Below are 20,493 nucleotides of genomic sequence, written 5' to 3' on the forward strand. Positions count from 1 at the left end.
AATTGGCGCTAACGTGCTAAATCAAAAAATGATGTAGGACGTGCAGTAGCAGAATCTGAGACCAATTACATAAGATTTAGTACGTACGGTTCCCCGAGTGGACCAGTTTATGCCAGGTATTAAATTCTGTACCAATCAAATCTTGCACGTGGAGATTTAGACCATAATTTTGAAAGACTGTTTTTATCCAGGGCATAACAAATTTTATCTCATATTGTCGAAATAACGTATTTTGCTCGAAGTGTAATAGAAAACATATATTTTTTGAGGACGCTCCTGAAGTTTGGTGGGTGTGTCAAATAGCAATTCCTCCGCTCCAAGAACCTACTTGTGTGGTTATTTATAAATTTAGAACATTTTCCATGTTCCTTTAAGAAAATTATACTTTGAACATTCTAATCTCCATTGTGGATCTCGCAAGCGCACGAAAATCTAGCGCTCATCTCGCTGAAAATATTCCCACATCAGTTATCGCTGTTGCTTCGCATGGCGCGCAGTCAGACACAACTGCGGGTCGGGAAAATTGAAAATTCGCGCAGTTTTCCGGCAGAAATTGAAACATTTATTTAAATGTTCCAAGAAAATTTATTAATTTGTTGTTTGTAAGGAATTTGTTTATAGAGTCAGAAAAGAAACTTGGTTGAACTGTTGCAATTTGTTGCAAGACTTTTAAGAATATTGAAAGAAAATGTGGCCCTTTGGTTTCAATATTTGCCTAAGAAGTTCCAGCGACTTCCTGTGATTTGTGAGGTATGATATTCATTTTACGTAACAGTGGAAACAATTACCAACGCAAATTAAAAAATGTCATTTCGAGTCCTCTCGTCACCTATTAACAGATGTCCGCTATTTATCTGTTAGTTTTAATTTAGTAGCGTCTTCTAACTGTCGAGCCGATTAAACGACTTGCGAAATGTAAACAATATACCTAGTTCCGTTCGTTAAAAAAATATATATTTTTTAGCCTGTACATATGTAAACTTCTAGTGTCCACAGTATAAATTTAACAGACAGAAATATGAAATATCAAAAATGATGCTCCACCTGCAGAAATGCGTGACTTTTTTCCATATTTTACTTGGCTCGATAAATATGACACATTTAAAAAAATACACTTCTGTCTGCGGGGCGACTTGAAATGCATTCTACTTGACGTTTTTATCGAATTTTCCATCCAGGATGGATTCTATAGGATTACACCCACTAATTCATCTACTAGAAATTTACGTTTGCTAAATATGCACATATAACGTTTCGCTCTCCATATACACATTTTTTTTAAATACGAACCTGGGTTTTTAACCTCTTTTTTTGAAATATCATTGACCTCACTGAACTCATGATGGGAGCATTTTCTCTTTTAGAATTTCATCGCTTTTTGAATGAAGTCCACTCTCAAAATCTGTAACTTAATCGCTTTTACACCCTTTATGCATACATGCATGAATTTCTGACGAACTAAAGCGAAAACTCAACAGCCTTTGTGCAAAATGTTCAACAGTAAATTTCCACATTTTTAGAACGAAACCATAGATGATTCAGCTGATAGAGATTATACTCGTCACACAAATCAGTTCGCCATTTCCTTTAGGGTTTCCATAAAGGTTGTTACATCTACCTTCATCAAATGTGTCCCATATGATGAACGTACGGTTATTCGAACCGTTACTCGGCAAAATCTCCAGAAAACCCTGGTCTTTTTCGGGCCCTTATAGTTGGTTTTATAGTGATTTGATTACTTAATGGTGAACCAGTAACCACGTTTTCATCATAAACTATGAATTTAGTTAATGAAGCGGATTGAACGGCTCAATGCCAAATCACGATTTTCTTCATGTTTTTTTTCACTCGGACTACCAATCAAGCGATAAAGAGACAAAGATACGCTTTTCATTAACCTCCGACATTCCTTTCCCTCCCATTTCTTATTTAATTTTAATGTGAACAAATGGGTTTTCTTTTCCGAGAGCTTCAGCACAGATACGCACAAACGGGATTAAAAGCATTACGAGTCCGCTTTTCACGAAATATGGTTAATCAGTGAAATTGCATGTTAAAGGTTTATAATATTGGTATTATTTTCAAAATTCGGAAAAAAACAAGTAAATCCCTCTACATTTTCCTGTTCGAAGTCACAGTTTGTTCGCAAGACATATTAAGCCCCTCACCATTTTTTTACTCTTTTTTGTAAGGGAACATAAGTGGATTTAACGTGTCTCGTTTTTAACCCCCTGAATTGCCTCCACTCCAATGTGTATCAACAACTAAGGGGTTATTAGTGGTAAACCCAGCCCCCACCACATCTCGTAGAAGACTTGTGCAAGGGTGACTAATATTGGTAATACCCGTTAATTTACGCCTGTGGTTAAAAATACCACCTTTCACATAAACTCCCTTCAGGGTGTCTCGGAGATGTGCTTCACCCTGATATGTTTCCCAGTTCATTAAAATGAAATTTGCAGATACGATACATGGCATTATACTATAGTAAAGAGAGCTTTTCTTAGCCACATAATGTAACAGTTTTCTTAATGAAAACCAGATAGGACTACGCGGGTTTCACTACGTAACTCACTATACAGTCTGGCCCAGGTAACGATGAACAGCATGGGGATTTCGGAGAGACACAATCTCTTAGATTAGGAAAGAGTTGAGCAATTTAAAACAAGTTAATAATTTGTTTTTATACCGATTAAATTCCGAAAGGTCGTGAAGATATCAGAAAAAAAAACAAATTTAATGGTTTTCGTTTTTTTGCAAATAACTCTTAAATAATTACAGTTAGAGGAATGAAAGTTTTACATTATCAAGACACTTTTTGTAAGAACTCCTTAGCAGTCTTGCCCTTTTTCTTGTTACGTCTTTACTCTCGAAGATAAATTGTTAAACTTTTAATTTTCATATAAGCGCAATATCGGATGTTCACATTTTTATAATAAAAAAAATTCCTTTTCAGTAATGTATAACATCGGATACTTTTCTTAGAAACTCTATGAGTTATAGTCATTAAAACGTATTTTGATCCGTCAGCCACGATATCGACTTACATTAATGATACACAATAAATAAATAAATGTTATGGAACCGTCAAAATTACTTTAAAGGTGTAAAATCTTATATTTATTGGATGCGTGCATGATTATATTTGCTTATGCGCATTCCTAACATCAGCATAAAATAAGAAAAAAATTGTTAAATTAAATTATGTTTTAATGACAATAATACGACTAAATTTGGATCGAATAGGAGTTTTAAATTATAACAAATGTTCAAATAAACCACCGTTATTTTCCAAACATAAATATGTTATTTTCACCGTCGACTCTAAAACTCTGTGTAGTATTTCTGGGGTAATCGTGTTGAATGCCTCTCTTACACGTATTTGTAATTGTTTTTCGTTTTCAAAACTTTGAGTGCACAGTTTGCTTTTTATGTAACACTAGAGGAAAAAATCCAATGGAGCGATATCCGGACATCGCGCGGGCCACAAAACGTCATTATAATATCCAATACATTTTCCTGCTAAGCGCCCAATTATTTTCATATTTTTTTATTTGTTTAATGTGTACAATTGCTATAAGTCAAAATCGTAGCTGACTTGTCGAAAAATGGTTTAATGACTATACCTCATGGAGTTTCGGAGAGAAATGCCGAATGTAATAAATTGCTGAAAAAGATATTTTATTACGGTTTAAAAAAGTAAATATACGATATGCCGCCTATATGAAAATTAAAAGTTTAATAATTTATCTCCGAAAGTAAGGATCTAACAAAGAAACTGGCAGAACTGCTAAGAAGTTCTCTTACAGAGTGTTTTAATAATGTAGAAGTTTTATTGTTCTAAGCATAACTGTATAAAAGCTATTTTCAAAAAACTAAAAGCGCCAAAAGCGTTCTTTACGGATATCTTCGTAACCATTCGGAATTTGGCCGCTATTAAAAACAAATTATTAGTTTGTTTCAAATTGCGCAAATTTTACCTAACTTAAGCGATTTTGTATCTATTACACTTCCCGAGATCCCCGTATTGTCCATCCTTATCTGGGACAGACTGCACAATAAAATCAGATATCTTAAATTATTAACTTGTTTAACAAATGGGACCAGCAATAATAGCGACTATTGTAGAAAGTGAGATGCTGAGAAATTTTATGTCCGTTCGAAAATCTACTATAGTTATTACAAATTTGATAAACTGGCATCCTCTCTTATGTGACTGCTATTCAGGACGTAATAAGGGACCAAAATGGTATGTTAAATAACCAAAACTTTCTGATCAACCATCAAACCCTTCCACACGAAGCTAATTAAATTTTAATCCCGCAAAACTAAGGTTTCAAGCAAGACAATAATTCTCCCCTTGTTAGCCCTCTGCCGGCAAGAAATAAAACAGGGATTTAATATTGTTGCAAACTTGTTAGGGGTGTGATCACATTAAATTAGATGTACCGACAAAGCCTTAATGTTGGTGTAAGTTTTTAAGATTTTCCGAGAAAATGATTTCGCCTACTTACTGTGTGTTACCTGCAAAACGGGATAAATGGTTAGCGCTATCACGATCCTATTCCGCGCATTGAGATTTCGAAGCAAAATGAATTAAGGATGTGCCCGCTTGCGAGTGATCTATTATACAGTGATTTATTAAAAAAGTTCTTATAAAATACCTCCGTAATCGCTTCATTTCCGAAATATAAGGTGTTAAAGTTAAGAAAAAAAACGTAAAAAAAACTGCTAGCCAATTTAGTTAACATTCGCTGTCTAATAACAATATTGTGTGGGGTGTCTTTGGGCCCAACAGAATTTCCCTAAAAAATTGAACAATTTTGGCTTTTACCACCTCCCGCTTTGTATAATCGGTTGGTAATTAGCAACCCAAAATATTTGACGAACCCTGTATTGAGATTTGAAAGTATAACTGTGTGGCATAGAAAAGACAACCCCCATATACTATAAATAAAAAGTGCGCATGCTTTTCATACCTCCATCATTGATCTTATTTAAAAAATTAATCAAATTCGATGGTTGAAATACGAAAAAAACTTCAAAATATATCGGTCCTCCGCGTTGTTTTATGCACTCCTGGACACGTCTAGGCATCAATTTAATGAGGTGATCGATGTCCTCTTGAGGGATCTCATTCCAAGTTATCTGTACGGCATTACACAGCGCCGTTTGGATTTTTGAGGGATGGGGTAAAGTTTGTTGCCTTCTACCCGCACTATCCCAGACATGTTCAATTGGTGATATCTCTGGAGACCGCGGTGGCCAAAGTAACGAACTGATCTCATTTTATTGGAAGAAATTCATAGTTATAGTAAACCGGCCGCATGTGGTCGTGCATTGCCTTGTTGAAAAACGGGAAATGGGCAGTGTTGCGAGATAGGCCTGTTCCAAGACTTTTTCGATGTAACATTGAACGGTCATCTCGCCTCTGATGGAAATCAAAAGTGATGTGTTGCTATGACGTATAACACCCCACAGTATTGTCCATACAGTCTGGTGTTCTGGCCCCCTTAAGTTGATTTGTTGTTGCGCTTTTTACAGTAAAAAAAAAACATAAAATTTCTGATAACATAAAAACAAATACGAAAATATAATTGAAAAAAATGATTGTATTTATTAACGATATAAACAAACACGCATACCAAAAATTATTTAAATCAAACCATATTTGCGGGACGTTGTTCTTTCCATGTCACGCAATATATTAGGTTTCACGGTATTATCTTACCCTAAGGGTACAACAGGTTTGACCTTATTTTGAAATTCTTCGAGATTGCGTTTGTTTAGGCTGTTGCCTGAATTATGCCGAACGACGACAAAACTTACTTTGTTTCCCCGATTTCAAGCTAAAACAGTAATAGATATCCTCTTAGGGAATTGGAATATCTTAACGGGTGAAATTATAAACGGTCGGAAATTTAAAACCCATTCCGGAACCAGTTAGAAATGAGCGAAGTATACCGGTTGGAATTCTTTACACATATTTCCGAGCCTTTCTGAGGCCTCGCAATTGGTTCCTTTACCTTTGAGATGGACTTTGTGGTGCACGTTTACCGAAAGTAGGTACAAAAGTTACTCATTTTGGAGTTTGTCGCTTATGTTATTAAATCTGATGTTCGCAAAGGCACTACAGCCAAAATGGAACCTCTTTAAATAATAAAAGTCGTTTACGCAACACTCCTGAGGGGATGACGTTCATTATATGCGAGTACAGTACACACGGCTAAAACATCATTCTTCGGCAAATTAGCTACAAGTCCAATTTAAATAATTTCGTCATAAGATGCTATGGTTGTTTACCTCGCAGCCTTTCAAGTTCAGGGCCTACTGAAACCTGAAATTTAATAAATACGCTCCCGGCTGTTAAGCATAAAGGAATTTTATTAAGTCTTTTCTAGAGGGAGACATATTTGCGGGGCTTTCAGGTATTTCATGTTTAATGCTTGTAGGAGTATTCTAAGAAACAAAAGCTATCGAGTTCATCATTCACGCTCGACGGCATTTGTTGGAGAGTAGAGATTATTAGGTCTTATCATATCGTCAAAGAGACGTATAATTCCTATATTCTTATTAAACCTAGTCAGCAAAACCGACATGTTTTTTATATTAGAAGGGTGGTCTGAAAGCTGATGAATTATCGTTAGTGTGTAACGAAATGATTTACACTCCTAAAATGATAGATTGCAAAAGTTGACTTACTCGAGTAAATAATTACCATTTTGATGATAAATTTGTCTCCCTAAATTTTTCATATAACTCCATGCTGAATGTTAACTTTTAAGCTCGTTTTTTCGAGGAAAGGAGTCGTTTACATAGATCTTGTTGCACCCGTTTCGGAAGTTCGATGTTCCGAAACTTGGCAAAGATTTAATTTTTTTCATTTCGTTTAAAATAAACGGAGCAAACCAAATAAACATAAGTATCACTTAACTTTTAAGGGTGGCTTACTTATAGGGAACTTAAAGTATGGAATGGACTTGGCAGTATCGTATATTTTGATGTTTCTCTCCGTTTTCCTAGTTCCAGTTTGCCAGTCAGAATTGACTAGTATGTATCATTTGAATGAGCTCATTATTTTATTTAAATTAATGATCGTGGGAGTGAACAATGGAGGGAGAATGAAGGAAACCAAACGAGGCTCAAATGAGGTAAACAATCAGTCAAATAAGTCTACGTACACTTAGCAAATTCGTATTATTTCATAGTTAGAACTATGACGCAACTGATTTTTTTAAATATATTGAAACAATCTTATAAATTATCATTATTGGTAATTAAAAATTTGAGTTTTCATTAATAGTTTGGGGGAAAAAAAATTTATATCAAAATTTCCGATCTCACAAAAATGAACATACAACAGGTAAATTTTATTATAATTAGAAAAAAAAACAATAAAACACAATAAATATTTTATTGGTCTACCTTCTGCATCTACGAACGCTTGCAGCCTTCTAGGAATGAATGAAACCAAATTTCTTCTAACACCTGGGGTAATTTCACTCCAAGCTGAAGTTAATGCTCTTTTTTAGCGCTTTTTTCCCTAAAATTTTGTAATTTCGCATTCTTTCTTCTAAATCATCCCATAGTTGTTCGATAGGGTTCATGTCTGGAGATTGTGGAGGAGAACGAAGTTGCTTGGGTACGTTGTAAAGGAGTCATTCTTTGACAACCAGGGCGGTATGTTTGAGATCGTTGTCTTGTTTGAATATCCATTGATTTTCCAATTCCAAACGTTCAACTGAAGGCAATAGATTATCACGCAAAATTTGAAGGTACTTCCGATGATCTATTACACCTTCAATGAAAACCAAATTTCCCACATCAGCCGTATTGATATTGAGCCCATACCATTTCATTGCCTCCGCCATGCTCGACTGTGCATAACAAGTTTTCAGGTTTCAGCTCTTCATTAATTTTCCGCCATGTTTTTTTTTTTTACCATCGGAACCAAAAGTATTGAACTTCATTTCATCGGTAATTGAGACCGAACTCCAAAACTCAATGTGCTTTTCTAAATACTTGTTTGCAAATTCTAGGCGTTTTCTTCTATTTTGCTGGGAGCTGAAGGGCTTTTTCCTAGGAACCCTTCCATGAAATTCCTTTGATCTCAGAACTCTTCTTATAGTATCAGCACCGATTCGTTACCAGTCTCCCTGCGAACTTGAATAGCCGATTTTGGAGCAATAGTTTTTTAGGGCGTCCAGATCAGGGTTTATTATTAGTTGAATTTTTTAAATTAAGGTTTTTTATAATGTGGTGTTCACCGTAGAACGAGCTAACTCGACAGATTTGCTATGTCACCATAAGATTTTTGTTCGTTTCGTAATGAAACTATTATTTCCCTAATTAAAAAAAAAATTCTCTTCGCTCCATGACGTTAGAGATTCAAAATTTGATTTAATGTGTTTTATTGGAAATTTTACACTAGACTAAAATATTATTTGTGCGTATTTTTGCGATAATAATCCATAGAGTGCAAAAAAAAATTTAGTCTTTGTGGTATTTTTGCTGTATGTTCCCTTTAGTGAGATCGGGAATTTTGATATATATTTTTTTTCTTTCAACCTATTAATCGAGACCTAAATTTTCAATTACCAATATTGATGATTTATCAGAGGATTTCAATATATATAAAAATATTTTTTGAATGATGATTCTAGCTATGAAATAATACGAATTTGCTAGGTGCACGTAAGCTTATGTGTCTGACTGTATATGTATGCGCCGGGAAAGAGAAGCATTGCTGCCTCTTCGAAATAATAAAATCGGAATTGAGGTCGCAAAGAAATTCAACGTTTTAGCTCCAAATTACTTGTGTTCTGACCAAAAAAATTTATACGAAAACAACGAGGACCTAAAAGAGAAACGAGCACCAAGCTCCTAGAAAGTGTTTACTAGTTCATGTCTCCCAGATATTTGGTTCAATCGAACATGTAAAGGCCGGCAGGCTCAAGGCGAACATTACATTACAATACTTGTATTTTTGGAGCCTCGGATGCTCATTTTGAACGCCTGGCTCAACAATGTTGTACCATTTTCTAAAGAGGTTCGGTTGGTGTTCGGCAGACAAGAGCTTCTTGCTATTCTAATGCAAAGTATTATTACTCCGACAGAAGTCAATAGAAAGCAAATTTTGAAACTGCTCAATTGTTTTAAGTAATTATCGCACTATCCCAGAATATACAGGGCGTCCTAGAAGGACATGGACAGTAAATTACCACCAGTTCCCGAAACGGTAATAGGCCGATTGAGCTCAAGTTACCACATGCAAACTTGCTTTATTTTCGAGGTAAAAGGCTTTAAACTGGAGTTCAATACATAATATGTTTTTTTTTTTAATTTAGCTTTGGAGCGCTCTGTAACATTGCGATTAAAATTTGTAAATGACTCTATGTTGGTAAGTACTAGGATGGTATGGTATTGTAATGGACCTTAAAGCAGCAAACTCAGAAACAACTTACGAATTCATTTATTTCACTGTTAAATAATTCACTTCAATCAGGTTTACTAAACCGAACTCAGTTAATATTATACAGGGTGAGTCGGGAGGATAGTGCCAAACTTCAGGAGCGTGTTGTACATGAAAAATAAATGTAAAAAAACTCAAATGTTGTTATCCGATTTTCGTTTGTTTACAAGTTATAGCGTAAATAAAATTAAAACATAAAATTAAAAAAATTAATAAATTTCATAAGAAATTCCATAAATTAACGTTTGCATATCATAGTAAATGTTCTAAAATATTGCCATTAACTTATAAACATTTTCGGCTTCGCCTATGAAGAGCATTCGTTGCGCTCCTGATTGTTTCATGTCTTTCTTTAATGGCAGCTGCAGCATTTCTAATGCGTTGAATTAGTGCATCTTGAGTGTCCACTTTTACTCTGTACACTTCAGTTTTAAACCATCCCCACAAACAATAGTCTAGTGGTGTGAGGTCTGGAGACCTTGGAGGCCGACTAATAGGACCACCACGACCAATCCAACGTCCAGGAAACGTTTCGTCTAAATATTGCTTAACCTTTATGTTTTAATTTTATTTACGCTATAACTTGTAAACAAACGAAAATCGGATAACAACATTTGAGTTTTTTTACATTTATTTTTCATGTACAACACGCTCCTACCGACTCACCCTGTATAATAAACGCGACAAAGTTTTGCAAACTTCTTAAGTATTTACACTCAAACTGAGGGGTAACCCACATAGGCACACCATGGCATAGAGGCAATTATCAGTTAATTTATTATTTACATTCATAAAACGTAACACTTAGATCATTAGCGAGATTGATTTTTCATTGGGGTGTTGCAGTTATACTGATTTAACGAAGCGTGGTTGTACTTAAACTTTAGTCCTTGCGTAAAAAAGGGGTGAAAGTTTCATTATAAAGGGCAACCCTTGTTTTTCGGGTAATGGGCGCTAAAATTTGACCGTGCCGGGTGTATTGGCAAAGAATGGTGATTTACGTATAACATAAGGGTACATTGCTGCATTATGAAAGCTCGCCATTTGTCGGGTGGATAAAAAATAATTTTAATTCGTTGTTATTTAAATTAATAATGCTGAGTGTTTGAAAATATCACAAGTTTACAAATTTCGATCAACTGTTGGACCGGAGTAGATAAGAACAATCTTTGGCGTTAATCAACGTGTCGAATCCAAACATGAAATTTGTTCATCATGATTGGTTCTGGTTTTCAAGTTCGCATCACTTGACAAATCAGTTAACTTATTGCGCTTGGAATGGTTTGTTTTTGGTTTGGAACGTGAGTTATGTTGCTACATGCAACATCGCAGGGCCCTCTGCGCCTTCATGTGGTCATTTGCTTTATCAAACTTGGTCTTATCAAGAACTTTGCTGAAGCACTCGATCGTGCAGGGCCGGGTTTTGAGGATTTAATTAAGTTGTTCCCCAAATTGTTATAAGCAAAAACTAAGGAAGAAATATTTGTTGGACCTGATATTCGAAAATTAATAGCGGACAAAGAGTTTACAAAATGTTCAACAATCCCTGAAACGGCAGCATGAAAATCGTTTCAAAAGGTTGTTAAGAACTTTCTTGGGAACCACAAATCTCCGGCTGTTAAGCAAACGGTCGAAGATTTGTTGCAAAATTACCACAGAATTGGACCTCGAATGCCTCTCAAAATACATTTCCTGCATTCCCATCTGGATTTTTTTTCTATGAAAACTTAGATGACACAAGCGACGAGCAAAGAGAGCGTGTACACCAAGACACGGCATAAATCGAAAGACAAAATCAAGGATTTTGGGGTCACGAGATGCTGAGGGACTACTGCCGGACTCTTGTGCGTGATACGGTTCCGAAACATTAGAAGTGACTCAGTTCAACTGCCCTTCCTTTGTAATTCATAATTTTTAATCGAATGCATGTGTTAAAAATGGTAGAAAGTGAATTTCCTAAAATCTCAAAAACTAGAATCAGTTTTAAGAAACAATTTGAAAATTTAGACTTAACGACCCAAATTACTTTAGAAACAGCTATTGGTTGTCCAGGCCCAAAAACATGTACACTTGTGATATTTTATGCATGCAAGATGTTTTTTTTTGAGGCTCCAAAACCATATGTTCGCTGTTATTTTTTCAAATGAGCTGAAGTCAAATTTGCGCAATTTAGATAGTACTTATGAATCTGGCCATCTAGCATCTTAAGATATTACCCATCGTATTGTCACAAAAACGTTAAATGGTCCCGTCTGATAATCGAAAACATGTCACAAACTTGTCTGCGACTTGTTCCTGAGAAATATCCATAAATAAAGCATGATCTTTTAAAACTTTTGGGTCACAATCCAACGGGCCAAGATGAAGCATAAGTCTTACGCAAACAAGCCTGTTATATGTAAGTTTGCGAGGATTTCCGTGTAATTTACCTGTAATATGAACGATTATTCAAGATGAGTACTCCATCATAGGGGTCAGCGTTAAGCCCGTATTACGCTGAAAATTTATTCATGAATTTCTTCTCGAAGTCACGTTATTTATTAATTTAGATTTGTAAAACTCGTTTTACACTGACAATTTCGCCGTAAATTAATTCACAAAGAAGTCGGAAAAATTAGTCACGAACTGGATCGTGTTGTAGTTTTCTTTAATTTTTATTTTTTCATTAATTAAATCATAATATTTTTTTATTTATCGGTTTTTAGTTTTTGCACATTGCACTGATGAGTTGTGAACAAGCGGTACGTAGTAAGACAAAACGGCAATGAGTCACGAATTTAACGTCTCAATTCACGAACCTTCCAACTCATTGGGAAATTAACCGATTTTATTAAGAAATGCACGAATCAATTCTTAATTTAATTCCTGAAGAAATAATCGGCATGATTATTGAGCCCGTTAAAATTTTTGGCTAAAAAAACAAGAGCGAAACAAATTTCAATGAAAGCTCTATGTTAAAAAGAAAACATTTGTCGATATGGAATATATGATTAAAGTATGAAAATCTAGATTTATATTCTGGATATTTTATATACATAACATCCCGAATTTATTGGTCTCCGGAAATTAATTTTATATCATCGGATCAAGATCACCAAAGATCATTCAAGATCGGTAGCTATTGTAGCAGTTTCGACATTTTACGGTATATTTCCCTAATGGTAACCGGCAAATTTGGAACCCTTAGTGTAATTATCGCTTGAATGCTACTTACTCTTTGATAAATATGTATGATTCCTGTGCTGAATTTTCAGAAAACAAATAATTTACACTAAAGAATTTAAGACAAAAGCATGTTTTTTGAACTTTATTTAACAAATTACTATGACATTAAAAAAAACAGAATAGCAGAGTCTATAAAAATTCAAGTTGCTATTGGTCGCTTTAATATACTACTGACAATATGCGCTACGATTCGTTGATATCATCGTATCTTACCTCACGAGTTAGGTTTAAACCAGCCAAATCACATCAGGAAATCAAATCCATTTCCGTGCACTTATCCAAAATCGCCTATACACCTGTCCCAGATAAGGATAAACAACTGAGGGATCTTGGAAGGAGTTATAAATACAAATTTGCTTAAATGAGGAAAAAGTTTCGCAATTTAAAACAAATTAATAATTTGTTTTGACTAAACTGCGAATGGTGCAGAAAATATAGGAAAAAAACGGATTTTACGGTTTTCGTTTTTTGTAAATAATTTTTATGCGATTGCAGTTAGAGGAATGAAAATTTTACATTATCAATACACTTTTTTGAGAACTTCTCAGCAGTGTTGCCAGTTTTATTGTTAAGTCCTTGCCCTTGAAGGTAAATTGTTAAACTTTTGATTTTCATATAGGCGCAATATCGAATATTTACATTTTTAATTATAAAACCCCTTTTTCAGCCATATGTTACATTTAGTATTTTTCTCAGAAACTCCATGCGGTATAGCCATTAAAACATTTTTTGATCAGTCGGCGATGATTTTAACTTACAGTAACGGCACGGGATAAATAAATCAGAGCTTTGAAAATGACTGGGCAGTGTTTAGGGAGATGCATTAGAACTCATAATGACGTTTTGTGACCCGCGCGATGTCCGGATATAAGTCCGTGGGATTTTTTTCTCTGGGGTTACAGAAGAAACGAAGTGTACACTGAAAGTGTTGAAAACGAAGAACAAGTGATATGTAAGAAAGGCACTCAATACGATTACCCCAGAAATGCCAAATAGAGTTTTAGATTTGACGATGAAAAAAAAATTTATTTATGTTTGGAACGGTGATTAATTTGAACATTTGTTATAATTTGAAACTTCTATTCGATCCAAATTTAACGATTTCGTGAATATTGTTTTTTTTTCAATATAATTTGATTAAATTCTGTCCTTTTTAAATTTCATGCTGATTTTAGGAATACCCATTAATAAGTATAATTATGCGAGCGTGAAACAAATTTAAAGTTTTATATCTTTAAAATATTTTTAACGATTCCATAGCATTTATTTGTTTATTGTGTACCATCGTTATAAATTAAAATCATAGCTGTCTTAGCAAAACATATTTTAATGACTATATCTCATAGAGTTTTGGAGAAAAATACCAAACACAACTGAAAACGCATGATGATCTCAAAAATGTAAATATTCGATATTGCACCTATATGAAAATGAAAAGTTTGACCGTTTATCTTCGAAAGTAAGAACTTAACAAGGAAACTGGTAATACTGCTAAGAAGGTCTCAAAAAAGTGCCTTCATAATGTAAAACTCTCGTTCCTTTAAGCATAACCGTGTAAGAGTGATTTTCAAAAATACAAAACAATCAAAAATCGTTTTTTTCGGATATTTTCGTGACAATTTGGAAATTAGCCGATACGGAATTAAATTATTAATTCGTTTCAAATTGCACAACTTTTCTCTGGTTTAAGTGATGTTGCATCTATTACCCTTTTCAAGATCCTCGTGCTGTTCAGCTTTATCTGGGGTACAATGTATATCGTTCAGTAAAATATACGGGCAGGCTCCATCATATTAGGAGAGTCGCTAAATAAATAAATTTTTCTAACAAGTGCGGAAAGAAGTATTTTGTCCACACATGATTGCTGTTACTCAAATGACACGAAGCCGAGTTCGGGCAAGCAGCGGAGTGCGGGAAAGTTACTTTCCGCACGAATCAAGAATATATTTTTTGTGAGGGAAAATAATTGAAAACGTTATTGTATTATTCCCTTTATTTTCGCCGCATATTCAAAAACCTTATTTTGGTATGCTCGCGTGAAGAGTGTGGCATAGAAGACGAACCGTCCATCTATGTATGAAATATAGCGCGGGAAAAAATATTTTTAGCCCTCGAGCAGGAAAGTACCAGTTTGCACGCGGAAATGCGTCCAAGAAAGGTCCAATTAAATACGGTGGAAGAAAAAAAAAATTTACACGTTCCATCAACAGGATCATATTCCAAAATTAATCGAAAATTATGTTATCATATGAATAAATTAAATGTTATTGTCATTTCGACTTTGAATCAATCAATCTTTCTTTAACATTTCAAACAGATTGAAGTTGCCCGTGGGTAGGAAATGGTGTTTTCGGTATATCAATTACTCCATTACATCTGGATCGATCTAGGGGATTGACAAGAAATTTTGTTGGCTTACTATTGTATAAAGTTTATCCAACCTGATAGCTGGAAAATCACTTATTCGAATAAAACCCCTGCTCGGCAACATTAGTCCGTTCAAAATTTCAATAAAGCTGTTTTACGCATAGAATTATAAAATATGAAGTAAATATTTACAGTGGAACGATAAAATCATGAAAAAATAAATTATTCATTACTCGGTAAACAGGCACTGATTATGCAAAACTGGAATAAAATTTTATTGAAAAATATAAATTAATTCAAATTCCAAAAACTGTTGGAATCATTTTTAATTAAAACATTCGTAATTAGTTTTGCTTACTTAGTACATATTTATTATACATCAGGCAATCAAAGAAAAACGATTTATGTATGTAAGGCTTTTAACTGAAATAAATCGAATCAGAAAAAATCAGTCCCACAACCTGGATATTCTGCAAGTAATGTATAGAAACTTTATGAAGCTTCAAGGAAATAAATATTTTACGGATTCTCTTCGCAAGGGCTGAACAAAACTGAAAAATAAAACGCTTAACACAAGCTACTCGTGGATATCCCATACGTATCTCTCCAATTCACCCTCCATTTTCCTCCACTTTGCAACCCCAATTTTCGCTTTGGCTACAAAGTATCGCAAAATACTGCATCCTGTGTCAGCGAATTTAAAATAAAACTCGAAAAACTTATTTACCTTTACTAGTGACCGTATTTTGCTGAAACACTGTATTATGATGGCCCGTTTGCAAATATCTTTTTTTTTTTTTTTTTTTTTTTTTTTTTTTTGAATGGTTAGCACTATAGAATAATATCTCCTGTTTTGGCAAAATTAGCTCATGTACCGGCTACAATTAATTCATGTCTCTCTTTTACTCCAAACGTAATAAATCATCGAACAAATTCCCAGAACACCAAAAATAAAAGTGCACATTTGTGAAAATGAAGTAAAAAGCTTAAATAAAATCTAGAAACTCATTCGGTACTTCTGAGCGAAGCTAAACCAATTTAGTTGCTTTTAGCTTTTCCATGCTCTGGAAATGTGCCAAAAACGATTCAATTAAAGCTTAATACTGGGAACATTGAGGAATGCATGTCAGATTACACCTTATCTTACGTTTTCCAGTTAAATAAGCCTGAAGTATTTTTAGTCTTGTTGTTTATCTGATAAGTATTTTTGCAGTGTACTGATATGCTGAGCACCGTTCTTTTGTAGATGTAGACAATAAATACCAGCAAGAGTAAACGCACAAAAACTGAATGGAAAAACTTGTGAGATGCGAGATGCGGCTACGTTTAAAAGAATACATCAACGTTTCTATAGGATGTCCAAAGAAAACGGGCAAAGCTATAACTCACTTATTTAAGAACAGATTTTAATACGCTAAAAACCAAGTAAAATTATATTTTTCAGGCTGTTAACGACCGCCAAATTTTTTTTTTACCAAAGTTCTTCTTCAGGTGTTATCTTCAGAATTTCAAAAAGAACTCCATATTTTTTTTACATTTCTTGTTAGAAAATATTTTTTAGAACTTAATGAGGTATGACAAGTTAATAATAAAATAATTTTAAACTGAAAAAAAAAATTGGAACAATACGATTAATGTAGCCATCTGTATTTTAAATTTGGACATTATGAGTTATGTAAGCATCTATATTGTCATGGAGCCTTCTGCATTATTCTGTGATGATCTACATTTTATTTAATTTCATCCTATTGTATCATCTTGTATAAAAACACTTGGCGCCAACGAAAAGTGATGTCAAGACCATATGACACCCAGCGAGAAGGGACAAGATAAAACCGCCCTTAACTACTGGAACCACATCATTTTCCTCATAATTTTCTCTGAACAGTTATGATGCAACTGTGATCATTGTAAATTAGTTCTTTAGTGCAATAAAAATAGTTGTTAGTGTTGTTATTGGTGACAATATTAAGTGCCAATTTCGATAAATACGTTATTAAACGCAGAAGAAAATGCTATTTGTAATATTCAAGCCAATGTATTAGTACGTGAAGAAATGAAATTTTTCTATTTTTTCATTTTAAAATTGTTTTAACAATAACTTGTCACATATCATCAGATTCAGAAAAATATTTTCTCCCGCACTAATTTACAATAATCACAGTTGCAGAATAACAACTCACAGAGAATTATGAGGAAAAATTATGTGGTTCCAATAGTTAAGGGTGGCTTTATCTTACCGCTTCTCGTTGGATATCATACGGACGCCACTTGTCCATGGCACTAGGAGTCTTTCTACAAGATGGTACAATAGGTTAACATGGAATGAAATGCAGATGATCACAGAATAACGCAGATAGTCCCATGAAAAGATAGATGGTTACATAACTCATAATGTCCAAATTTAAAATACGGATGACTATATAACTCATGTTGCTCAAGTTTTTCAATTTTTTTCAGTTAAAAATGATTTTAAAATTAACTTGTCATATATCATTAAATTGAGAAAAATATTTTCTATCCAAAGAAGTTTAACGAATACGGAGTTCTGTTTGAAATTCTGCAGTTGGTACCTGAAGCAGAAAAAGTTCGGTTGAAAAAATCAACTTTGACGGTACTTAGTAGTCCGAAGAATATCATTTTATTTGGTTTTTGCTCATCAAAATCCGTTCACAAATAACAAAGTCATAGCTTCGCCCGTTTTTTTCAAGACACCCTATATAACATTCTGTAAGCTGACAAATAACTATCGCTGGGGAAAAGAGTTTTGGTCATGCAGACTACCGTGACTTGCGCAATAATGCAAAATCGAGGCCCAGATTATCATTGCAAGACAGCAAGAAATATATGACTTAATTGTAACAGTTTGGCAAGTTTCGAACGATTAAACCCTTACATAGTTTAATCTTAAAATTAGCTAGGAAATGAATAAATTAAATGCTAGATTAAATCGGACTCGCAATTCTTATTTGATTCAATGAATAAGGACATTGTGGCAACAAAGTAAGTACGTAAAAGAAATCCGTAAAAAAGTAAGTCCGTGAGTTTGCCACTGATGGCAGGAAACGCATTTAATAATTTAGTATATAGTGACAACCAAGCTAGGGATCCAAAGCTCAAAACGCCCTTGAAATTCTGTGCATTTGAGTGTTCTGACTATCCCCTCGAGAATTATACTGAAAATGAAACTTGTTTTAAGTACTTACACCGTTTAACACACGCTTTAAGAAGATAATATAAATAATACAAAACTTAGGTCAGGAAGCAAAAATTTATTTCCCATTTTTGGAGGTATATTTGTGTTGTATGAATATTTTCTTTACAGGCTATAAAGTGTCACTTTTAATGCCTATGTTACTTCACAGTCTAGATATTGAAATTGGTACTTTACATTCTGATTTGACTGATTGAAAGGTCACTTTTTTGTCAATTGGAACAAAATCTTCTTTTCTACCTAAACCTAAAGGAAAATTTAATCAGACATAGGCGGATTACGCTATTCAAACGAGGTTCTATCGCAACAGAGCCGTTTTTGAAAACATTTTAACTCAACTTCTGAAAATACGAAACGTTATGTCTCGAATTTAATTCGATTATTATACCTACTCTAAGATCTAAATACATGTATTCTACGGGGTTATTCAAACTCAAACGTCTCACCCATTTTAAACGAGAATAAACAGGCTTCGCAAAGTATTTTTTCACCATATTAAATAAGAGAATGTAAGCTAAAATAAATGTTAAAAACGTTAAAATAGGAAACCCAAAGCTATGTATATTTTTAAAAAAATACTTTTTTTTTCAAAACTAAACATCGATACATTTTGAACAAATTTCGTATAAAAATATTTTTGACATTTCTAATCTTTTAAAAGCTACAGGAGAAACAAATATTAACATTTTAGGTAATCTTGTGTTAGTATTATTATTAATAACAAAAAGAGACATTTAGATTGCCCATTATTTATTTTTTTTGTCAGTCAGTCAAGATCAGCAAAATCAGCAAATGAAAAATATTATTGAATCATTAAATTAATTAATTAACTAAATTAATTGTTTATTGAAATGTATGCTTTTATTTGCGTCAAAAGGCCATGCCTTCACTGACATTGTCACTAATGAACTGGACTGGTGACGGCGTTCTTGTCAAGTTTTCCAGAAATCGAAATTCAATCAGATGAAAAAAAAAGTTGCGTAACGGACCGAAAATTTCATAAAAAATCAATTGTATTCATGAGTGAATAAAAAAGTTATGGTATACTTAAGATTCGACCTTCTAGCAATTGACCACTACCTCCGATGGTTTTGGAATAATAACCCCCGTCGGATGTGCTCTGAGGAGCAAGAAGATTATATATCCATATAACCGTTTGCGACCTATTTGTACAAAATTTAAAAAGAGAGATTTTGGAAGGCTGTATCTCTAGAAGGCAACGATTTTATATATAAATGTATTACCATGAATTGATATGCATATTTTTGACCCAGGAACATGTAATTACGTGTTATTTCCGTCATTTCGAAACACCCTGTTATAACATATACAGGATGTTTTCTAAATACAGTACATAACTTCGGGAACATATTTTACAGCTAAAATAAAGGTAATTTTGTTATATAAACTATATCCCAAAAATGCTTCGTTGCGGAAATACGAGGTGTGAAAATTTCTTTAAAAAATTACAATTTTTTTAATATTTCCGAAACTACTTGAGATATTTTAATGAAATTTTGCAGGGTTTGAGAGTTAGCAACGATGCGTATTTTATGCTAAAAACAGTGACTGTGATGTAACCAGTGGCGTGCGAACAGGATAATTGATGGATATTTTTAAGGAAAAATGTAGCACGCCACTGTTCCCTTCCAATATTTTGTTCCTTTTTTAATTATGTGTTCGATTTGGAAGAAAAAAGGTTCCTTGACTTTTTTTCGTAGGATGCACCGTTTTCGAATAAATAAATAAAAAACAATGCAGCTAAATTTTTTCATTCTTTTTTATTATCCTTAAGAGAAGAAATACATGTATGAAGATATGAATTTTTTTGTTGTTTTGCACTTTCAAACCCTGCAAAATTTCATTAAAATGACTCAAGTAGTTTCGGAAATATTGAAAAAATTGTAATTTTTAAAAGAAATTTTCACACCCTGTATTTCCGCAACCAAGCATTTTTAAGATATAGTTTATATAACAAAAATACCTTTATTTTAGCTGTAGAATACGCTCCCGAAGTTACGTACCGTACTTAGGAAACATCCTGTATATGTTATTTAATTCTGATGTAGCTTTCAAATGATAAGAAATTAAAAAAAACTGTTTATACAAAATTTGTCTAGAATGTTTCAATCTTCACATTTTCGAAAAAAGACGTATGTTTCCAGAAAAAAAACAAATCGTCGGCGTCGCGACGCCATACATTGCTCTCCATATT

At 33.7% G+C, this 20,493-nt stretch overlaps 1 protein-coding gene across 1 annotated transcript in view; it reads left to right on the forward strand.

Annotated features, from left to right (window-relative positions):
* The first annotated feature begins 489 nt into the window (after window positions 1–489).
* Oct-TyrR (Octopamine-Tyramine receptor) overlaps window positions 490–20,493 on the forward strand; it is a 201,623-nt gene continuing 181,619 nt past the window's right edge. The window contains exon 1 of the mRNA XM_066289115.1: window positions 490–750. The gene's annotated coding sequence lies outside the window, so the exon portion shown is untranslated. The remainder of the gene's footprint in view (window positions 751–20,493) is intronic.

This window comes from Euwallacea fornicatus, chromosome 13, assembly GCF_040115645.1.
Source record: "Euwallacea fornicatus isolate EFF26 chromosome 13, ASM4011564v1, whole genome shotgun sequence".
In the NCBI taxonomy this organism is placed as follows: domain Eukaryota; kingdom Metazoa; phylum Arthropoda; class Insecta; order Coleoptera; family Curculionidae; genus Euwallacea; species Euwallacea fornicatus.